The sequence below is a fragment of the Tympanuchus pallidicinctus genome, unplaced genomic scaffold (assembly GCF_026119805.1).
Source record: "Tympanuchus pallidicinctus isolate F22 unplaced genomic scaffold, pur_lepc_1.0 scaffold19, whole genome shotgun sequence".
Lineage (NCBI taxonomy): Eukaryota > Metazoa > Chordata > Aves > Galliformes > Phasianidae > Tympanuchus > Tympanuchus pallidicinctus.
In genome coordinates, this window is record NW_026294710.1 from 12,574,991 (window position 1) to 12,590,714 (window position 15,724).

A 15,724-nucleotide genomic window follows, 5' to 3' on the forward strand; every position below is an offset into this window, starting at 1 on the left:
TTGAGGGTATGCAGAGAAGAGTAATGAAGTTCACGAGGGAACTAGAGTTATGAGGAACAATTGAGGGAATTACGGTTGTTTAATCTGTAGAAGGGGAGGTTAAAGAGAGACTTCATCATTCTGCATCTACTGGAAAGGAAGTTGCAGTGAAGAAGGTGTTGGTCCCTTTTCTCAGGTCACAAAAGATATGATGCAGCAAGTTGCACAATTTGAAGATCAGATTAGCATTAGGAAGAAATTCTTCACAGAACACATGGTCAAGCACTGGAAAATTCTTACTTCCTGGGGAAATAGTGAAATACCCATTCCTGGAGGTAGTTAAGACACATTTGGACATGACACTAAGGGCTTAATGATGAGACACAGCAGTTCAAATTGATTCATCTCTGTAATCCTGAAGGTCTTTTCCAGTCTAGGTGATTCTGTGATTCTGTGCTGCTAATTTAGTACATATAACGTTAGTGAAGATATAAAAGCTAGTATTTATTTTGATTTTATTTCAGAAAAATTCTAAAACCTTAAAAATAAGAGTCTGATTTATCAGTCTAACCACTGATACCCTAGAGCCATTCAAGACAGCTAATGATAACTGATCTTCAGCCAGATCTCCAAGAAGAAAGGATATCTTTCTGGTCTTATGTCATATGTGCTAATTTGAGGGTAATGATACACATGACCCTTGTGAGAAGCCTTTGTTTATGAAATTAAATCTCAAATGCCTGAGCATAATGTCACCTTTATTACAAAGGTGGTTTTAGGAATATTAAAATAGGATTTTCTCGGCAACAGAGAATTGGTCTAACTGTTGTTGGTTGCTGTCATTGTAAAGGAGGAACTGGGGCTTCTAGGGCAATGATTTCTATTGGAATAAGAATACATTATCCAAACTCTTTCCAGCACATTGTTAGTAGCAGACTGCATGCTCTGATTCAGTACCTCACCTCCCTTTCAGGCTCTTCCACTCATTCTCTCCCAGTTTTGTCAGAAGTTACTTCATTCTGCATAGCCCAACTATAGTTGTGGTAAAACAAACACACAAAATAAGATAAAACTCCACAAACCAAAACTATGTTCTATAAAACTATGAGCTGGCTCTGCTTGGTTATGTAGTACAGCAATAAAATAACTGTTGGATTCTCTAACAAAATGTACCCTGCACCTGGGCAAAATTGACAGCCTAAGACACATTTATGGCAACTAACACTGTAAAATCTGGACACTTCATATGTTTTATGATATCCTACAGAGGTAAAAAAATAATAAAAAAATAAAAAATAAAAAGAGAATTATTTGACAACTGAGAGTAAGAGGCACAGAAAGGCAAAATGACATGTAGGATAATACATAACAATTGTGACAGAAAAGGAAGCTATATCAGCGCACTCTAATTTCCAGGTTTATGTCTAGCTACTAGATAATCTAGCTAGTAGATAATTCTTCCTTCTCCAAGCACGTAATCTTGGTGTTCTCATTGATTTTGTGTGTTTTTAAAGCAAGATTTTAAGAATGGCTAGTTTATATCTTGGTTGAAGTCTCTTTCTATTGAACTGAAAAAATGTTTTGTCAGAGAAGTCACTGATATAGGAATCAGGTCAAGGTGAAAGTTTTCACTCACTCATCCTGATTTAAGTAATATCTCAAACTCACATACCTTAAGCTCTGCACACATCCACTACACAAGAAATGCAGAACTCTGTCAACTGTGATATTGTTTGGAACATTTTACAAGACCTCAGCCATGTCAAGATTAATTGCTGCAGATGTAAATTAGGTCAAGATTACAGATTGTACAAGGTGTTTTTCAAGTGGAATTAACAGGAACTTGAGTTGCCTTTGTATTAACATATAATATCTTTTGACCTCTTCCTGTCACGCCAGTCTCCATTTTCCTGCCCTGTATGGCTGTCTGCAGTACACTTGCTTATCCCAAACTGCAGTAGATGTCCATGTCTGGGTGGTTGAATGAAGTCCCAGGTCCATCCTCAGGGTTCTCTGACCAGTAGAAAAGCACATTTCTCTACACAGCAGCAAGCTGCAAATGGTAGATTTGCATGAGAACAGTGCATTTATACTTGTTGCACTTCAAGCAATTCAAATTTCTTTAAAGGTCCTCAATACAATCATCTGATCTGTCATCTCCCCCCAGTTTTCTATAATTTCCAGACTTGTTGAGAATGTGCTCTGTCCCATCATCCAGGTCATAAACGAAAATGCTAAGCAGTATTGTCATCAGCATCAACCTGAAGAGTAAGCTGCTAGTGGCAAGCCCCATTTCATTTAATTACTGAATTACAAAGTCTACCTGCCTGAAAGTTACCTGTTTTATCAGGTAGGTTGTCCAAATTTCCTCTAACGCCAAAGGACATACATTATTAAAGGTGGGCTTATTTCATGCTGAAAGATAGGTACTTACCCTGTCGAGTTTTTTCTTTGCATTGAGTGTAGATGATTACCATGGTTAGGCAGCTAGTTTTCAGAAGCTGTGGGTGGGTTAGGTGTATCTCACATTTCTTCAAAGAATTAAAGTGAGCTATCACTGAAAAGATAGGTTGAGAAAGAATCCACATTAATATACCCTAGTGACATAAGCAGTCATCAGCATTTCACTCTGATTTGAAGCGTGCTGTAATAAGATCATAGTCCATCTGGATTTCCACATAGAGCTTGAAAGGACTTTCTCACAGTATTTCTTTTAAAATGAACACATTTCTGACAATTTGAAGGAAATATATATATATATATATATATATATATATATATATACACACACATATATATATATATACTAGTTGTTGAAAGGTCAGCATTTCTTAGGAAAATCCATTCCAAAATGCTCTGCTAGTGAAGCCAATATATTCTGCAGAAAATATTTAGTAGTTGCTCGAGGTGACATGATCCTTATCGTAAGTCAAGAATGAACATTTGAAATGAGTCTTAATCCCTATGAGCTGTCCGTTGATGGGTGCTAATAAGGACTGTGATCAGCAGCTCAAAGAGCTATCCTCTTCATTATAAAGTACACTGACAGATTACAGCAGAAGAGAAACTCACATGTGCTTTGTACTATTCACAGTTTAATTACTAAATAAATAAGCCTAAAATAAAACAAAATGAAAAATAAATCCCAACCAAAATGGAATTTGACAACATCCCAATGAAATACTGTATGGAATGTTGGATGTGTTTGAGATTAACAGCAGATGGCACTCTCAGGTGGTAGGAAAGATAAAAATGGGAATTTGGAAATGCTAGGAATTTTGAAACTGCAGAAAAATTGTAACTGTTGAAACTTAGCTGAAGATACTCCAAGAACCTGTTGGCAGCTTTGGGGAGCAGAGCTGTTTTTCATCTCTTCATACTGCCCCAGTGAAAATCTAAAAGCATCTTGATATCTTTAAAATAAATTAAAGTGTCTGTTGGTCAGAAAAACATCAGATATCCCCAGTCATGTCCAGCTTAACGATTGGTAATAGCTACATTTTTGAGGCAAGAAGTAGAATAACAATAAGTTTCACTTACTTGAAATTATTTTAGTATACAACAAAAGAACAAAGTTAAGGTGTCCTTTAAAAACCCTGTGTTGTGCTTCTTTCTGCAGATGTTTATTTTTCCCAACATGAAGATCTTAGATGTTTAAGGGGGTGGTATAAAAAAAAAAAAAAAGCTATATGAGATTCCAAATGCAGTTTTGTTTCTGCTTTCATCTGATTCTTGTGTTACCAAACTGCAAGCAGTAAGATTTTGACAACATCACAGTTTAAAAAAATTATCAGAAAAAAAATTATAAAAAAATTAACTGTTCAATGTCAATGAGCATTTGTGAAATGTGTTGGTCAAAGATTAAGAAAGAAGAAAAAAATTGGAACGAAAAAAAGCTTTTTTTTTTTTTTTTTTTTTTTAAACAATTTGACATTTTAGGGCCTGCTTTACCTATTCACACAGGATGTATTTTCTTATGATGAGATGAATAAGGGCTATAAATACTTTTTTTTATACCTTTTTTTTCCCACCGACAATAAAAATGGATCCAGATAGTTAACCCAGACATGGGTGCAGACTTCCATGTCTAAACTGAAGAATTCCAAAGAAGTTCATGTGGTTAAAATGCTTGGGAAATATGTTCTAAGATTCTTGCAGACTTCCAAGTCAGCATTGGCTGTGGTGGCCAAATGAGATGGGCTGTGAGGTCTGTTCCTGTGAAGGATAAGAAACAAAAGGGCTGTGCCTGTGTCAGAAAAAAAGTAATTAGAAACAAAGTAAGCCTGAAGCCTCCTTTATGTGAAGAAATTGAAGGTAATCTAGACATAATGAGGTAGTAGTTCAGAAAAGAACAATAGTGGGTATTGATATTATGTAAGTAAAGAGGCTTAAAGGTACAAATATATTTTATTTTTATTATCATGGTGGTCTATATTTCAAAGAACGAGAGAAAAAGTACTGATTCTCAAAGTGCCAGGATTAAGTAATGCAAAAATCTGGACAGAACCTTTGGTGTCCAAGTATTAAAGAAGCTTGAAATCTCTCAAGTGTTTTTGAGGAAAAACAAATATGCAAAAAAGTCACATAGGATTCATTTGCCTGTGTGCGCAAATGTTTAACAGATGCTAATCCTTATAGGAGTGCTATGAGAATTAATTACTGAGTGTTGATAAAAATAATCCAAGGAAGCAGTTTTTCCATACAATAAACATATTAAAAAAGCTGTACTTCTGACTTTATTGATTATATAGTGAATAATTTAACTGCATTCTTGTGCATGAAGACAAGCAAAAGTCTTTATGTTCATAACCTAAATATAATCAAGTCACAATTGTGAATTTCAACATATGCGTGATTCATAAGAGACAAAAATAGGTATTGCTTCTTATTTTTTCCTCTTTTCCAGAATAAAGGAATTGTCTGCCACTTGCTGCAAATAGTGGAATAAAATTATCCCATGAGCTTTTAAAACATCTACAGTTTAACATGTGCATTTCTTCATGTTTGTAGGAGTCAATCTGTTCTGGATAACTTCGGTCCCATTGGAGTCTCCTCCTTGACGGGGGTAATTTTCTTCTACAATAATTCTACTCAGCAAATTTTGAAAGACAAGACTTCCCTGAACACACGTACACATAAATCAACTATGGACAAACATTAATAATTTAAGGTCTATGTGTGCAACCTACTGTGTTATTTTTGTGCATGTTTCTCCCTGTTTTGGCCATTATTGAGGTCAAATCCCACTGTTGGATATAGGAGTAATATAGTTATCTCCTTGCCATTTTCTGTCTACTCTGATAACAATGTGACACAATATTAAGAAACTTATCTGTAGCATTAATTGTATGCTTGTTCAGCTCCTAGTACCTCTATTCTTGAAATTCTTCTGAAGTATTAGCTCCCAGGAACCATATGACTGAGAGGAAGTTAAAATATTGAGACTCACATGTGACACTCTATCTGGACTAGTTTTCAGCAGAGTAAACTGAGATAGATACCATTGCTTTGGATACAAATCAAATTTGGAATGTCTGTTCTGTGGAATGATCAACGTTAACTTTGTTACATACAAAAATATCTGGGCTCATGAGAACAATTTACATAATTGTTTCTGAACATCCTCCACTTGCCTTTTTCATTCCCTTGGTCTTTGTGAAGATACGGTGATCAAAGGGAACCAACACATTTTGGAATTAAATCAGAATATTTGTTAATTTTCACTGTTGGAGAGACTTCTTTTGAGATAGAATACAATGTATTTATAAATGCTTAAAATTATTATTCCCAGCAGTATTACTGCATGACCTTTTAACCATTTTTTTGCAGGATAAATATTCTCCATGTTATTAATGCAAGAGTTGCAGTAATTTTTAGCTGGCAAGAAAATCTCTTCAGGAACCCACCATTTGTATAGTCGTATACAACCTTTTGACACTTTCTTCTGTCTTTAGATCCCTAACGGTACCACTACTAGTTCAAAATTGAAACCCCCTTTAGAGAGGAAATTCTGATAATTCAACTGGAAACAAAAGAATTACAAAAGTTTGTGATAAATGGTCACTGTTACATATACATTGTAATAAGAAACAATTACAAAAATGAGGAAAAAATCAGAAAATTGAACAAAAAGAGTCCTACAAGTTGCATTAGTTCCTTAGTACTAATGCAATTGTAGCATCTTCTGTAATTTCTCATATTCTCTTCTTCTGATCAAATTTTTTTAAAGCTACCTGCAAATGAGAATTCACAGGTTATCTATTTCAATACTTCATTAATCTTTCTAATGTTTTCCCTCCTGCCTAACCTGAATCTCTTACTTTTCTGTAAATGATACACCTTTTGTGGTGTATGTAATGGAGTACCCATTATAAAGGAATCCAGAAAGCAATATATTCTGTTTTGGCTTTCAACAATTTTTTTACATATCTGAAGATAGCCACCTCAATAAATTCAGTTCCTTCAGTCTTTCCTCCTATGCTATGTTTTCTAGATTACTAATCAGGTGATTTTTTGTTTGCTTATTTTTCCCAAATAACTCCAATAAATTTCTTTCTTGAAGTTTAGCATTCCAGACTGATTACAATGCTGAAAAAAAAAAAAAAAAGAAAAAAAAAAAAAGAAAAAAAAAGAATACATTATTCTGCTTTGATAACTCATAATACCAAATATATACATAAATATTATACACGATGATGTAATTAACTGTGAATCTAAATGTTTAAGAAGAAAATAGCATGTTCCATTTTGATGAGATTTTAAAAACCCATTTCAGAGTTTTTGTCTAAGCATGATTTTACAGAGGGGTTTGATTTGATGAGTCAGTATTTTTCCAACACCAAAAAACTGACAGAAAATTCAACTAAAATGCAAGATAAGTGAGTAATTTGAGGAATTCAACAGTGAAAATATAAAAAAGGAAAGAAAATAAGGGAACAAGTTTGCTGAGAACCACCAGAAATAAAACTGACCCCTCAAAAAGAGCATCTTGTTGACTCTACATGATTTTACATTTTTTTTATTTTGTTTTTAAGTTCACAAGAATAGGGTTCAGAAGTTGAGTTGCTGTGCAGCACTATAAAGTCATGAGAGAAAGATCCTCATTACAGTTCTTCTACATCTCTTCTGAGTTTATTCTCATTTTGCACCTCCCCTTTCCTATGAAAGCATCACAAGTTTGGAGTGGGTCCAGAGGAGGGTCACAAAGATGATCAGAGGGTTGGAGCATCTCTACTATGAAGAAATGTTGAGGATATTGGACTTTTTGAGCCTGGAGAAGCCTCTAGGGAGACCCATTGTGGCGTTTGGACCTGGATAATCTTCATGGTACCTTCCAAGGTAAGCCATTCTACGATTCTATGACCCTGTGATGTTCCTGTGATTTACTGTTATTTCCTGCCATCCTCAGAACACATTGTTTAAATTCCCTATTGTTATAGAGTGGTACAACGTATTTATCTAAAAGTACACTGCAGAAGCCCTAATGGCAATTAAGTTTCTTGAATATAAAGAGAAAAATGATTCAATGGTTTTAGCACTGAAGAATACACAATATCCAAATCAATACTATTTTCAACTGAGCTGAGGGGATTCAATAGCAGTGTTACATCGGATAAAACATTCACAAGGGGAAAAAAAAAAAGGGACTCCGCATTTTGAAGATACGTCCATATAATTGATTTTTCCTCCCATTGGTCAGTTAAATGAATATTTCCTTTAACCTCTGCTAATGTTTTGTCTTCTTTTGGTTGTTCGTTAAGGAGAATATTTCTTCAGAGCGTTTGTAGGTAATAAATGCAGTAGAGGAAAGGAATATTTGTAAGCTTGCAGACCACAATAAAACACTAAGAAACAACAAAGTATATTGTGAAAAGCAGTGACAATGCTGAGTTCCTGCTCTAGTAAAAGGACTGTTCCTGAGTTTGCAGTGGTCAATGGAGCAGCGAGTAATATTAGGTATTCTTGTAAAGTACTTCCACAAAATGAAATCTTGTGCCCAACATAAGAATAAAGAATGAGGTAATCAGGAATTCAGTGAAAGTACAAGGATGCAGAACATCATTTATGTATAGGATAATTCTTGTTTATTATATCACTTCTCCCTGTTTTATTCAGACTAAGATCTTTAGTCAGTGTGTGCTGTTTAAATAATAACTACAGAGGCTTTATCTTTCAGTGAATAGCTATCATGATAACAATCATATCTGAAAGAAGCATAGAGTGTTCAGGTAAAATGTTGAATAAAGCAAATGTAGAAGTAAAAAGGAATGTGGAAAAAACATACAGATATTTATTTATTTATTTTTCAGAGTGAGGGAAAATGCATTTTCAACTCAGTATATGGCACTGTGTTTGACCCAGTATGACTTACGTTGATGTGCTCATGTTCCTAGATACATTTCTGTATAGCTCTTATGTGATAAAAATTTATTTTATCCTGTATCCATGTAACCTTTACTTTTCCTGCTATATCTGTACCCTGATTCTAACTATATTTGTGGATGTTTCCAATCCTCTTAAAACTCAATTTTCCATTGAATTTTCTATTAGTTGAAAAAGTGTTTAATTTACACATTGTTTATAATGAATATATTGCTTAAATGCCCATGGTCTTAGAGTCATGATTTCTAGGTTATGAATCTCATAGTCTCAATGGTCTTGAAAAGTGATGTAGAAGAAAATGGTCAATGCAACTGTGCTCTGAGTCTTCTGAAAACTGAAATGTGAGAAGTAGTTGTGTTCTTGCTACCTCGAAGCAGTGGAGATCTGTTGCCTAATGGCTTCTTCATTGTAAGAAATAATGCAAATTTAGCTTTCATTAAGCCCTCTTCTGCCACCTCGACTTCCAAAGTCTCCTCCCCTTAACAACACAACACTGCCCAACACTTGCATTCAAACCTCGTATGTGTCTGCAATCAGTCTCTGCAAGCAGTGGATTGATTGACATAAGAAAGTCATTCCGATTCAGTAAAATTCATGCAGTTTACACTTCCTATTGATCTTTTTTATTATTTTTTTCCTTTTCACTGTTAGAAAAAGGCTTGTCAAATTGCCAGCAAATGCTTTGTTTCTGGGATGTGGAAGAGCTCTCTAGACTATAGGGCAGACTGACAGTTATCATTTCCCTTCCCTGCAGAAAGAACTGATAATATTTCCTAGCATTTCTTCATGTTAGAATGATAAGAAAACATCACAGCAGACTATTGATACTGACAAAAAAGCATGAGATTTAAGGAAGCACCTACAGGTTATGATAATTTAAGCAGAGAACACTGCAAAGTGACAAATTATCTTCAAAGAGCCATCAGTGTGCACAGACATGATGAAGGAGCCTAACTTGCTTGAAGGGATGAATGGGAGCTGATCCACTAATGAAGACAGCAAGATCTAGAATTCATTGTAAGCTGCCTTATCTAGATGCCAAAATGAAAAATAATAATATCCTCGTTGCTTTGTACTGACAGATCACTAACAATTGTTAAGCAGTGCTACTAGACGGATTGCTGGCCTTATCCTCTTATTCACAGATCAAGTGAGATCTTTCCAGTATGTCACCTTTAATCTCAGTTCAGTTTTGAACATACTATATCACCCACCTTTGGAGATTAGTTGTTCTGCTAAAAGGGAACTTATTTGTCCATTAGCAGTACCAGCAGTTGGTTTTGGCAACAAATTCTAGCATAATGAAAATGAAAATATACATCATATTTCCTTTCTTTGTCTTTGCATATATGATCAAATTTAAAGCGAATTTTTCCATTCTGACAGTAAGTAAATGAATAAATCTGGAAATCTGGAAGTGACTGCTGTTGTTAGTTTTCTATATGATCCCCTTTTGAATGAACTTAAGAGCCATTTCTGAATTAGCTCATTTATCGTGCAGAACGGAGGATATTGCAGAACAACCATTTTTACTCCCTGTTTGGTAATTAATGTGTATCTGTGTTTTGAAAATTAAGTCCCTGAGGGCCATTTTAACAGCAGAAGCAAATATGTATTGAAAATAACTCTTGTTCCTGGGCCAAGTGATGCATGGCCATTGGATTGTACTTTCCATACTCTGTTTTCTCTTAATTTTGCTCAGATATGAGATACTGAAGTCTAAGCTCTAAGGCTGAGACATTTAAAGTCACAAATTCCATTTTTCAGAAATTTTTCTAACCAAAACGCCCTAGATGGGTTGTCCAGCTTCTGCTGGCTCTCGAGTGCAATCAATGCTGTTTCCACACCAAGTTTTATCTCCAGACTCGTAGAAGTTTGTATTGAAGAGACATATTCTGCAAAATCCACAAGTTGCGCTGATTCTTATTTGAAGCTCTAGACTGAGTAAGTGTGAACAATTCATCTTGTCAGGAACAGAAATTAAGGGAGAAGTCAGCCTGCATGTGGGTGGTAAATCTATGTATGTGGAGAGTTGCTAGCCTTGCAGGATGTGTGTTGAATGATTATGTTCTGCCTGCTCAATACCATCACATTTTGCATACGTACCAATAGGCAAAGAATCTAACCCAATGGACCCTCCCCCCAAAAAATGCAGAGTCCAGAAGCTGAGTGCTTCTGCATCCTGTTCATAATTTACCCCCGGCAGAGGTATTACAATCTGGTTTCATTTTTTGGCTCTGCTTCTTGTAGACTGTAGGACAGAAATTTAAATACCTGCAGCCCATGATAAAACCTTTCCAGGTTTTGATGCAGCACAAACTTGGTGAGATAAAGCAAACCATAACACATGTCGATATTGGCAAGAAGTAGTGTTTGATGCAGTCAATAGGTAGACTTACTTTAATATTAAACATTCCTCTTGGGAAGCCATATCTCTTCCACGGAGTGAAAACGGACTTGCTGATCTAATAGATCTTTGCCATTTCAAAATATTATGATTCTGTAATAACAGTGGCAGACTGTACTGCCAACAAAATAATGGATCTTAGAACAGTATTTATGGCTCAGTACAGAGTAGAAAGGAGGAAAAAAATATACTGCAAAAAAGTAACACATTGTTGGCCCTTGTACTTGTTAATCTTAGCAATTACCAACCAGGATAGGCACGAATACATTTCCTTAAAATTTATTATAGTTTTGTCTCCCTGTGTTTAGAAGAATCAAGGAGTTGGATATGTTTGTTTGAAAGGACACCCAGTTGCTCTGGAGCTTCTTTTAAGTACTACTTTTTTCTTGAAAAATACTATTTTGGGTAATTTCCTCTCAGCAACAGCACAGCAGTGAATCATAAAAGAATGAAGCAGTGACAGCTGCTATGGTATTAAGGATGAACCTTAATTTCCAGCTTAAGCTTTGTTATAGGTCATTTTTTCCACATTTCTTCATTAAGACAGTCTGTGATTCTGATTTTCAGCAATTTGTTTCAAGTCTCTGTGCCTCCTTTTCCTCTTCATTGGCTGGTCTGAATTTGCAGCACTTGATAAACTTATTTAATGAGAATTATTGTTGATCGGTGTATGGTTGGATGGTTGGATGGTGGATGATCCTGTGGGCATTTTCCAACCTTGGTGATTCTATGATTGTATGAATGAACTCTAATGCGCAATTCCTTGCCATACTGGGAGGATGTTTTTAAACAGGCTTGTACAAAACCAGTGCCTAGTTATGCTTTGTGTGTTGATTTGGATAATGAAGTTGTAAATTCAGGTATAACTGCTGGGAAGGGAACTGCTGGGAATTATTTGTGTACTGATTGTACATAGAAGGAATAGTGTTTAAGTAGACATTAGAAAAGATTTTACCAGGAAGTAGTGTTTTTGTTCCCAGGAAAATGTTTGTGCCAAAGTTGTGATAAAACATTAAAATAATCTCTACCCAAAGAAAAGCAGGGAGCCAATTTGTCACATTAGACATTCACCATCTTCAGAGAATGAGCTTTCTGAATGACTAATAATGCATCAAATATACTTTCTAACAAACTGCTCATTTATCCTTCACCAAGCTCATTTCTCCACCCCGATACCAATGAAAAGATTTCACAATAACAATTCACACTGAGAATGGCTTTCAATCAAAACTGAAGACTAGTGCAGACTCTTATTGATCCAGGAGTTGCATTTGAGGCTATGTGTCATGTAAGAGTTCTGATGAAAATATCAGAGCTGCTGTCACTCTGACTAGCACCAAAGGTTGCTTTACTGATCTCTAATCAAAGTTTTCGGGTATGCTTCAATGACATGTGCAGTAATTCAGAGTGGAAGTTCTCAACAGGGACCAATGTCATATCAATCTTATTTAACATCTACTTAATGTTATTCCTTCGATATACAATCAGTACACAAGTTCAGCTAGGCAGACAGACTACTTCTTGCACCTCTTAACTCCTTGATCACGTGTGTGAATTATTACTGACATTTTCACCCACCTTTTTTTTCCTTCCCTTACTCTTGTCTGTCTTTAGAAATTTACAATTTTGTCATTCTAAATTTAGCTTGAATTCCAGCTAAAGACAAATACATGTGTTTGCTTGTGGAGTGCCTTACACAATTTCAGGAGGTAGAAAGAGAAGATCAGCATTTGCTTTCTGAGAATGATATGTCTGTATGAACATAAATCATCATTTTATATTCACTCCCCATCCTTCGCCTTATGCTTCCCAAGAAAGTGAGGTTTTATGATAACTTTTGCCACCACGGAGTTGACTTGATAAACACAATGTTGTAGGATGTTTTTCCAAGGACAAAGATTAATACAGAAAGAAGTGTGGAGTTGTTCACTAGAGGAGTTCTGTTTCCTGGTGTTGAAAATTGAAGTGGAAAAATTAAGGGAACTATGGTTTTCTTGCTCAATTAAAAGCTGGAAATTTGAGTTAGATGTGTGGCACAAGCAGGCCTTCAAACTTCTCAGATGGAGTGATTTAAAAATGACTGATTATTTGCACTTGTAGTTTTAACAAATGTGAAGGCTTCCTGAAGTTAATTTTTAAAATTGAGATATTACTTAGATTAAGATGGCTTAGAATAACTAATCCATTACATTAAACATTTTGTTAAATGTCACAGCTGAGCTGGGGTCTTCCTCAAAGTATGTCAAACTTACGTGAGGAAAGAATTTCAAGTAAATATTGAAAGTTAAATCTTGACCCCTGAGCTAGCGTCACCTAATCCTTTACTTAAGGGCAGACACAATTCTTCCTTCTTCTTTCCTAGAAGAAAATGTTGCCCTTAACGAACCATGTTTAGCATTTCTTTTAAACTCCAAGTTTTCAATGCTAGGAAAGCCAGGTTTTGCATAAGAAGAACTGGTCCTTATCATAAATGTGAATTCCTGTATATAACTTTCTTATTATCAGAAGTGGTGATTTTATTCCAAATTTGTTGTAATAAGTTAGCAGGAAAATTGTTAAACCTGAATTTCTACTCAAAACTTTTATTTTTGGAATACTTTGAATCCAAAAATTGCTGTTCCATGTTAGTCACTTCATGTGCAATTCACCTCACCTAATTTTGGAAATGTGAAAGTTAAATAGGTAAATCTGATCAGGTCACTGTGAGCTCTCTTGATAGTCAATAGTAAGTATTTGCATAGAATGATTCACAAAATCTGTCTCATCACCAATTTTAGGATGCAAAAATTCTCTATTCCGCCTTTTTCTCTGTTGAATCCTTTTCTTTTAGGGACAAACTTGGATATAAAATATATTTATACGATGTCTCAATTGTAGCAGAAGGATCTTAATGATTTATGGATGATATTGGGAAGTTTTACACATATAAAGGATAAACTTTCATCAATAGGAACTTGAGCAAGGGCTCCAAAGCCTGCATTTAGATAGCAATGAATAAATAAAGAGTTCAATAAATAATGCTATGTCCTTCCAGAACAGCTGTGGTATAGAAAGTAAAGATCGCTCCATAGACTGAATCTAATATCTTAAGTATGTCCATGTTTGAACTGTGAAAGAGTTTTCACACTGAGAATATTAAAAAGACCTCCAAATTTATCTTTTATTATTAAAGATGTGAATTCCAATACTGAATGTTTCACGCAAATAATAAAGAAGAGAGAGAAAAAAAGAAAATAATTTTAAAAACCCTGCATTATATGCATTTTCAAGAAAACCAGGAAACTAGTTTAAGAACTAAGCTATAATAATCTACATTAGCAATTTAAGACTGAGATTGAAATCAAGATAGCTAATGTTTGATTAAAATTAAAGCAATCAAAACTAAAAGTATGGTTTATTTTTAAATGCTGTCCAAGTGATTTGCTGGCTTGTTAAGTTAAACATTTCAACAAAAACAGGTAGCTTTGACATCAGAGGACTTGCCCAACACTGGAATTCTGAGGACTATCAGCATCCTAAACATAGAAAACTGGAGCTTGCCATAATTATATATTGCATATACGTGTATGTATATTTGTGTCTTGGTAAATATAAAATGAAATTGGAAGTATGTTTGCATTTACTGAAATTCTGTCCTTATTCCCCTGAGTTTGGAAGCTAGAAAACTCTTCCTTGAAGAGGATTATAATGCCTTAAAGGTAACCCTGTATTGCAGCATGTATCACATGGAGTTCAGCCTGAGAAATGATACTGAATAGGTTTTGCCTGAAAATCCAAGATATCTTTTATGGGAACAATGGTAGGGGTTATTAATTTGGCTTTTAAAATTAATCTTCCTTCCATGATTCCTTTTGGAACTTAAAAATGTTTAGGCTGGAATTCTTGTAGCACCAACAGCTGTGAGCTGTAAAGGACACAGGGAGTAATTCTGCATAGTTTTTAGATGTGCTGGAGGGATAGACAGAGAAATGGCTGGTTTTGCTCTCATTTTGGACTCAACTCTTGCTAAGCTCATAATTTTTTCACTGAAATCTTGTTTTATAACAAAGAAAGGCAGTCTATCAGAACCTCTGGGATTTGTCAGAAACTTGAAAGACAAAACAACTACAACTACAAAAAATAAAATTGTTCAAAAACCTGTTAATACTCATGGGAGCCTTGCTTTTCCCAGGAGACAATTTTATATATTTTCTTACTATTTACACTGACTGCTGCTAAGTAGTAGTCAAGATTTCACACAAAAGGGAAATATTTGTTAAAGATAAAGTCTGTTATACTGCTATGCTCTAAGGACAACGGAGGAGTGCCCACATTCCAGATATCACTGTTAAAAAATTGTCACTGTCTTCATATCCTGAGTAGCAATTCAAGTAAGTAGGGTAAAGAACTGGAGCAGTGTAGCTCTTCACAGAGAGAGGGCATAATGACCCATCATGACCATTCAGCTTTTTGCTATTCATTCTTAAAGTACGTCACATTCTTCACGTCTTCACAAAAATGATATTTAAATTTTTTGCAACCAGAAAGCCCAAAAGCTACACAAACTCTGATTGTTCAATCCAGCCGTCAGTATATTCTAGACAGATACACAATGGAGAAGAGAGCCGATTGACCGATGTCACTTACCTGGATTTGAACAAGGCTTTTGACATGGTCCCCTACCACATGCTTATCTCCAAATTGGAGGGATGTGGATTTGATGGGTGGACCACCCAATGGATAAGAAATTGGTTGAAAGGCAGCAGACAAAGTGTGGTAATTAATGGTTTTCAGTCCAGATGGAGGCCGGTAACAAGCGCTGTCCCCCAGGAGTCTGTCCTGGGACCAGTGGTCTTTAACATCTTTATCAGTGACATCAACGATGGAGTCGAGTGCACTCTCAGCAAGTTTGCTGATTACACCAAGCTGAGTGGTGCGGTTGACACAGTGGAAAGAAGGGATGCCTTTCAGAGGGAC

At 35.4% G+C, this 15,724-nt stretch overlaps 2 long non-coding RNA genes across 2 annotated transcripts in view; both read left to right on the forward strand.

The window, feature by feature from the left end:
* Positions 1 to 15,724, forward strand: part of LOC128079753 (uncharacterized) — a 324,094-nt gene that overhangs the window by 160,978 nt on the left and 147,392 nt on the right. The window lies entirely within an intron of this gene.
* Positions 1 to 15,724, forward strand: part of LOC128079749 (uncharacterized) — a 37,208-nt gene that overhangs the window by 5,123 nt on the left and 16,361 nt on the right. The window contains exon 2 of the long non-coding RNA XR_008206306.1: positions 7,147 to 7,317. This is a non-coding gene — a long non-coding RNA (uncharacterized LOC128079749). The remainder of the gene's footprint in view (positions 1 to 7,146; positions 7,318 to 15,724) is intronic.